The following is an 8,586-nucleotide window of genomic DNA, read 5'->3' as shown; positions in this document are numbered from 1 at the left end:
CTGGCCGCGCCGGCCTGCTGTGTGGGCCCCTCGTGACGCCCCTTGACCTGCCCTTCCGCCTACTTAAAGCCTTCGTCGCGAAAACCCCAGTACCGAGAGCCACGATACGGAAAACCTTCCAGAGACACCGCCGCCGCCAATCCCTGTTGGAGATATGCCCAAGAGGCAATAATAAAAGTGGTTATTATATATCTTTATGTTTATGATACATGTTTATATACCATGCTATAATTGTATTAACCGAAACATTGATACATGTGTGATATGTAAACAACAAAGAGTCCCTAGTATGCCTCTTAACTAGCTTGTTGATTAATAGATGATTAGTTTCATAATCATGAACATTGGATGTTATTAATAACAAGGTTATATCATTATATGAATGATGTAATGGACACACCCAATTAAGCGTAGCATAAGATCACGTCATTAAGTTATTTGCTATAAGCTTTCGATACATAGTTACCTAGTCCTTTCGACCATGAGATCATGTAAATCACTTATACTGGAAAGGTACTTTGATTACATCAAACGCCACTGCGTAAATGGGTGGTTATAAAGGTGGGATTAAGTATCCAGAAAGTATGAGTTGAGGCATATGGATCAACAGTGGGATTTGTCCATCCCGATGACGGATAGATATACTCTGGGCCCTCTCGGTGGAATGTCATCTAATGTCTTGCAAGCATATGAATAAGTTCATAAGAGACCACATACCACGGTACGAATAAAGAGTACTTGTCAGGAGACGAGGTTGAACAAGGTATAGAGTGATACCGATGATCAAACCTCGGACAAGTAAAATATCGCGTGACAAAGGGAATTGGTATCGTATGTGAATGGTTCATTCGATCACTAAGTCATCATTGAATATGTGGGAGCCATTGTGGATCTCCAGATCCCGCTATTGGTTATTGGTCAGAGAGAGTACTCAACCATGTCCACATAGTTCACGAACCGTAGGGTGACACACTTAAAGTTGGATGTTGAAATGGTAGAACTTGAATATGGAATGGAGTTCGAATATTTGTTCGAAGTCCCGGATGAGATCCCGGACATCACGAGGAGTTCCGGAATGGTCCGGAGAATAAGATTCATATATAGGAAGTTATTTTATGTGTTTGAAAATGATCCGGTGCATTTATGGAAGGTTCTAGAATATTCCGGAAGAAAGTCACTTTGGAAGGCGGAGTCCCGAAGGGACTCCACCACCATGGCCGGCCAAACCTAAGGGGTGGAGTCCCAGGTGGACTCCACCTAAGGTGGCCGCCCACCCCCTCCCAAGGGAAGGTGGGAATCCCACCTCTAGTGGGAGTCCTAGCTTGGGTAGGTTTCATGTCATATGGAAGGTTTTGGTTTGGGGTCTTATTCGAAGACTTGTAGACCAACTCTTGGGTGTTCCACCTATATAATGAGGGCCAAGGGGAGGGGGCCGGCCACCCCAACACAACAAGGTGGCCACACCACCTAGATGGCCGGCGCCCCCCTCTCCCCAAACCCTAGCCGCCCCACTCCTCCTTCTTCCCCGCACGCTTAGCGAAGCTCTGCTGGGATTCTCCACCGCCACCGACACCACGCCGTCGTGCTGTCGGATTCAAGAGGAGCTACTACTTCCGCTGCCCGCTGGAACGGGGAGGTGGACATCGTCTTCATCAACAACCGAACGTGTGACCGAGTATGGAGGTGCTGCCCGTTCGTGGCGCCGTGATCAAGATCTTCTACGCGCTTTTGCAAGCGGCAAGTGAACATCTACCGCAGCAACAAGAGCCTCATCTTGTAGGCTTTGGAATCTCTTCAAGGGTGAGACTCGATAATCCCCTCGTTGCTACCGTCTTCTAGATTGCATCTTGGCTTGGATTGCGTGTTCGCGGTAGGAAATTTTTTGTTTTCTATGCAACGTTATCCTACAGTGGTATCAGAGCCGTGTCTATGCATAGATGGTTGCACGAGTAGAACACAATGGTTTTGTGGGCGTTGATGCTTTTGTTATCTTTAGTTTGAGTACTTTGCATCTTTGTGGCATAGTGGGATGAAGCGGCTCGGGCTAACTTTACATGACCGCGTTCATGAGATTTGCTCCACGCTCGACATGCAACTTGTATTGCATAAGTGGCTTTGCGGGTGTCTGTCTCTCCTACTATAGTGAAGATTCAATTTACTCTTCTATTGACAACACTAGTATCACCGTTGTGGTTCATGTTCGTAGGTAGATTAGATCTTACTCGAAAACCCTAAACCACGTAAAATATGCAAACCAAATTAGAGACATCTAACTTGTTTTTGCAGGGTTTGGTGATGTGATATGGCCATAATGTGATGATGAATATGTATGAGATGATCATTATTGTATTGTGGCAACCGGCAGGAGCCTTATGGTTGTCTTTAAAATTCATGTTGAGTAGTATTTCAAAGAAGTTGTAATAGTTGCTACATGGGAGAACAATCATGAAGACGGCGCCATGGACCTTGACGCTACACCGACGATGATGGAGATCATGCCCGTTGATGATGGAGATCATGTCCGTGCTTTGGAGATGAAGATCAAAGGCGCAAAGACAAAAGGGCCATATCATATCACATATGAACTGCATGTGATGTTAATCCTTTATGCATCTTATTTTGTTTAGATCCCGACGGTAGCATTATAAGATGATCCCTCTCACTAAAATATCAAGATAATAAAGTGTTCATCCTTAGTAGCACCGTTGCCAAGACTTGTCGTTTCGAAGCATCTCGTGATGATCGGGTGTGATAGAATCAACAAGTGCATACAACGGGTGCAAGCCAGTTTTGCACATGCGGATACTAAGGTGGCCTTGATGAGCCTAGCATGTACAGACATGGTCTCGGAACACGTGATACCGAAAGGTAGAGCATGAATCATATGATTGATATGATGAACACTTTGAGTGTTCGCCATTGAAATTACACCTTGTCTCGTGATGATCGGACTTAGGTGTAGTGGATTTGGTTCGTGTGATCACTAAGACAATGCGAGGGATATTGTTTTGAGTGGGAGTTCACCTAGATTTTTAATTATGCTGAATTAAAATTTGAACTCAATTTGTCATAAACTTAGTCTAAACTATTGCAAATATATGTTGTAGATATGGCGTCCCCAATCAATTTTAACCAGTTCCTAGAGAAAGAAAAGCTTAAGAGCAACGGTAGCAACTTCACCGACTGGTTCCGTCATGTGAGGATCTTCCTCAATGGCGGAAATCTGCAATATGTCCTTGATGCACCGCTAGGTGACCCTCCTGCAGAAACTGAAACCGATGTAGTAAAGAATGTTTACGCGACTCGGAAAACTCGGTACTCTCAAGTTCAGTGTGCCATCCTGTGCAGTCTGGAAGCCGATCTTCAAAAACGTTTTGAGCACCACGATCCACATGAGTTAGTCAATGAGTTGAAAACTATCTTTGAAACTCATGCGGCCGTGGAATGCTATGAAGCATCGAACCACTTCTTCAGTTGCATGATGGAAGAAGGCAGCTCCGTTAGTGAGCACATGCTCGCTATGACCGGGCATGCGAAGAAACTCAGTGACTTGGGAATAGTGATTCCTAATAGACTGGGGATTAATCGTGTCCTTCAATCACTGCCACCTAGTTACAAGAACTTTGTGATGAACTACAATATGCAGAACATGAACAAAGAGTTACCTGAACTTTTCTCCATGCTGAAATCTGCTGAGATTGAGATCAAGAAAGAGCACCAAGTGTTGATGGTCAACAAGACCACCAGTTTCAAGAAACAGGGAAAGTCTAAGGGAAAATTCAAGAAGGGTGGCAAGAAAGCTGCCACGCCTCCTGTGAAACCTAAGACTGGCCCTAAGCCTGATGCTGAGTGCTATTACTGCAAGGAGAAGGGACACTGGAAGCGTAATTGCTCCAAGTATTTGGCGGATCTGAAGAGCGGCCTTGTCAAGAAGAAGAAAGAAGGTATATCTGATATACATGTTATAGATGTTTATCTTACTGGTTCTCGCACTAGTACCTGGGTATTTGATACTGGTTCGGTTGCTCATATTTGTAACTCGAAACAGGAACTAAAGAATAAACGAAGACTACTAAAGGATGAAGTGACGATGCGCGTTGGAAATGGATCCAAAGTCGATGTGATCGCTGTCGGCACACTTCCTCTACATCTACCTTCGGGATTAGTTTTAAGCCTCAATAATTGTTATTTTGTACCCGCGTTGAGCATGAACATTATATCTGGATCTTGTTTAATGCAAGACGGTTATTCATTCAAGTCTGAGAATAATGGTTGTTCTATTTTTATGAATAATATCTTTTATGGTCAAGCACCTGAAAAGAATGGCTTATTTCTGTTAGATCTCGATAGTAGTGATTGATGACCCACAAGTATAGGGGGTGTATCGTAGTATCTTCGATAAGTAAGAATGTCGATCCCAACGAGGAGCAGAAGGTGTTGACAAGCAGTTTCGATGAAGGATTCACTGTAAATGCTCACAGACAAGTATTCAGGGGGGTTTGATGTAACAGTTGAATAATGTACGAGTATGTAAAGTGCGAGAGTAATAATTGCAGCGAGTGGCCCAATCCTTTTTAGCACAAAGGACAAGCCGGTTTGTTTACTTATAATGACCAAACGTTCTTGAGGACACACGGGATTTTAGTCTAGTGCTTTCGCTACATACGGCTAAATAATCTTCATTGTTGTGATAAGTGTTGTGTGGGTGAACCTATGCTAATGTACCGCCCTTCCTAGGACTAATACATACTTGTGATTATACCCCTTGCAAGCATCCGCAACTACAAGAAAGTAATTAAGAATTAAATCTAACCACAGCCTTAAACTCTGAGATCCTGCGATCCCTCCTGCATCGATATACCAGCGGGGGTTTAGGTTTCTGTCACTCCGGCAACCCCGCAATTGGCAAACGAGTACAAGATGCATTCCCCTAGGCCCATAAATGGTGAAGTGTCATGTAGTCGACGTTCACATGACACCACTAGAAGAATAACACCACAACTTAAATATCACACCATTGAATATTACTCAACCATAGTTCACTACTAACATTTAGACTTCACCCATGTCCTCAAGAACTAAACGAACTACTCACAAGACATCATACGGAACATGATCAGAGGTGATATGATGATGAATAACAATCTGAACATAAACTTGGTTCAATGGTTTCACTCAATAGCATCAACAACAAGTAGAAATCGATACCGGGAGAGTTTCCCCTATCAAACAATCAAGATCAAACCCAAATTGCTACGGCGGTGGCGGTGTCCAGCGGTGATGACGGCAGTGATGATGGTGGAGATGATGATGATGGTGATGGCGATGATGTCCAGCTCGATGACGGTGACGATGGCGTCGATTTCCCCCTCCCGGAGGGAATTTCCCCGGCGGATTCCTGCCCGCCGGAGAGCTCTTTTCTCTCTGGTGTTCTCCGCCCCGCAGAGGCGGCTGTAACTCTTCGCGAGGTACCCTCTGTGGCTTAGGTCTTCGGGACGAAGGGTTTGGCGAAGAAAAGGAGGCGAAAGGGGTCGTGGGCCCTCCACACCACAGGCCGGCGCGGCCAGGGCCTGGGCCGCGCCGCCCTAGGGTGTGGGCCCACCCTGGCTCCTCCTGGCTCCTCCTTCTGGCTTCCTTCGTCATCTTGAAAAATAGGATTTTTGGTATAATTTCCTTCCAGAGTTGATCTTCCGAAATATGGCGTTCGACGGTGCTTTTTCCAGCGTAATCCCGGCTCCGTGTTCGATCCTCCAATAATGATGAAACATGCAAAATAGATGAAATAACATAAGTATTGTGTCCCAATATGAAATATATCAATGAATAATAGCAAATTATGATATAAAATAGTGATGCAAATTGGACGTATCAACTCCCCCCAAGCTTAGACTTCGCTTGTCCCCAAGCGAAACTGAGCTTGATAGACATGACCACATGTTTATGGAGTGAAGAGTCGATGAATAAAATACGGACAAGAAGCATCATATTCATTCACACAGGACATTATAGTAAACAATCTCTTATAACTCATATTGAAACAAGTATAAGGTAATCACAAGTAAAGGTGCATAAGAAATCATAATTGGTGATGGCAAACTTCGTTCTTGGTCGTAGAACAATTAATGATTATATCTCATTGAGCAGCGCTCCCATGTTAAAGTTTATAAGGCACAACTTGCATACTCAATCATAATGGTTTTCTCATGATCATTGATAACTTGCAAAGCTATATTCATTCAGATAAAACTTGTACTAAACAAAGAAGAATAAAAGACATGATGTAGCAAATCACAATATAATGGTTTGATCACAACTACTCAAATGCTTGCTTGAGATGGAGGGAAATAGGTTTACCGACTCAAAGATAAAGTAAAAGACAGGCCCTTCGCAGAGGGAAGCAGGGATTAAATCATGTGCTAGAGCTTTTTCAATTTTTGCAATCATATAAAGAGAATAAAAGTAACATTTTGAGAGGTGTTTGTTGTTGTCAACGATTGGTAGCGGTACTCTAACCCCCTTGCCAGACAACCTCCTAAGAGCGGCTCCCATATTATTTTCATTTTGTGTGGCACTCCTTCCAACCTTTCTTTCACAAACCATGGCTAACCGAATCCTCGGGTGCCTGCCAACAATCTCATACCATGAAGGAGTGCCTTTTTATTTTAGCTTTATTATGATGATGACACTCCCCCCAACCTTTGCTTACACAAGCCATGGCTAACCGAATCCTTCGGGTGCCGTCCATCAATCACATACCATGGAGGAGTGTCTATTTAGTTTAATCAATTTGGGACTGGGAATCCCATTGCCAGCTCTTTTTGCAAAATTATTGGATAAGCGGGTGAAGCCACTAGTCCATTGGTGGAAGTTGCCCAACAAGATTGAAAGATAAAACACCACATACTTCCTCATGAGCTATGAAACATTGACACAAATAAGAGATACTAAGTTTTGAATTATTTAAAGGTAGCACATGAAGTATTTACTTGGAATGGCAGAAAATACCATTTAGTAGGTAGGTATGGTGGACACAAATGACATAGGTTTGGGTTAAGGTTTGGATGCACGAGAAGTATTCCCTCTCAGTACAGGTCTTTGGCTAGCAAGGTTAATTAGCAAGCATAAGAGTCGAGGGAAACAAACAAACATACATGTGATAGAAACAATCATGCATCTCCCTTGTAAGCACAAACAATTTTAACTTCAGAATAATAAGCTATGAGCTAACAAGAAAGACAATGAAACATCTACATGTATTTCTCTTTTCTATTTAAACCTCAAAGTGTTGTTGCTATTGACCAATGCTAAGTTTGCCAAAACCAAATAGATTTATTCAATGCTCCCAAAGTGATACCAATACTAATAACAAGGTGAATCATATAGTACAGATTGCAAACTAGAATAGGATGTGCAATATGTAAATGATAAGACTTCTCGTTAATATTCCATAACGATAACTCACACCAAGGGATACATAGATAACCAACTAAAGGAGAGATACTTCCAAACGCAACCCATCTTATATGATAACTTCCCTACTCATGATATGACACTACTTGACAATAAAAGTAAAAGGTAGTGATAACGTGATACCGCGGCACTCCCCCAAGCTTGGAACAAACCAAGGGGATGCCAATACTGATGATGAATTACTCCTTCGGCGATGGTGGTGATGAATTCCTGACAAGCTTCTCAATAAGCTCCTGAAGCTCGTCAATCCTGTATATGAGATTGCGAATCATCTCTGAGTTGTGCTCGACGCGGTTAAAGAGTCTGTCTGATGGCGAGTCCCAGCTCTTGGAGTTATTTCCCCATTCTTCAGCCTCAGGCTCCTTCTCTCCTGCAGTGTTAGAGCGATCTATATCCCATTGGCTAGGCAATGCTGCCTTGGGAGTCCCTTCAATTTGATTATTGAAAATTAGATTGTGGAAGGGGTGATGAGTGCCTGATGGAGATGTTCTCGGAGCTAGGTGATGACGTGGAACCGCTCCTCCCGTGCGAATTCTTGCGCTCTTGTTTGCACTAAAAGGGTTGTCCACCACCTTGATGCTTGCGATGGTAGCACGCGGATGTGCGCGCGAATCTTCCTCCACCTCTTCTTCATCTTCTTTCTTGACGTCCTTGTCTTCCTCTTTCCACCCAAGATCTCGATCATCTTCATCCGGAAACTCCTTGCCCTTGTTTTTGGAGACCATGGTGCTTCTAGACCGAAAACAGATCCTGGCAGAAACAGCTCGAAACAAAACACGTCGAAAACACGATATACGGACCTCCAGGGGTCCGGGAGATTATATAGCAAATATTTTCGCGAAATAAGGAAAATAACAGATCGAACCAGAGTCGGAAAGGGGCGACGGGGCGGCCAAACCATAGGCCGGCGCGGGCCCAGGTCAGGCCGCGCCGCCCTATGGTGGAACCCCCTCGTGCGTCCTTTCCACTCCGTTTCGAACTCGTAATTTTTCATATTTTCCAAAAACAGTAAAAATATTGTTCGGAAAGTAAATTACGTACTTTTCATTACCAGTACTGTTACCTATTCAAAGTCGAGTTCTGGCGGACTGTCAATTTGCCCTTTGATGAAATCTT

This window comes from Lolium perenne, chromosome 1, assembly GCF_019359855.2.
Source record: "Lolium perenne isolate Kyuss_39 chromosome 1, Kyuss_2.0, whole genome shotgun sequence".
Taxonomy (NCBI): Eukaryota; Viridiplantae; Streptophyta; class Magnoliopsida; order Poales; family Poaceae; genus Lolium; species Lolium perenne.
The sequence above is the reverse complement of the archived record's forward strand: the minus strand, read 5'-3'. Positions refer to the sequence as shown.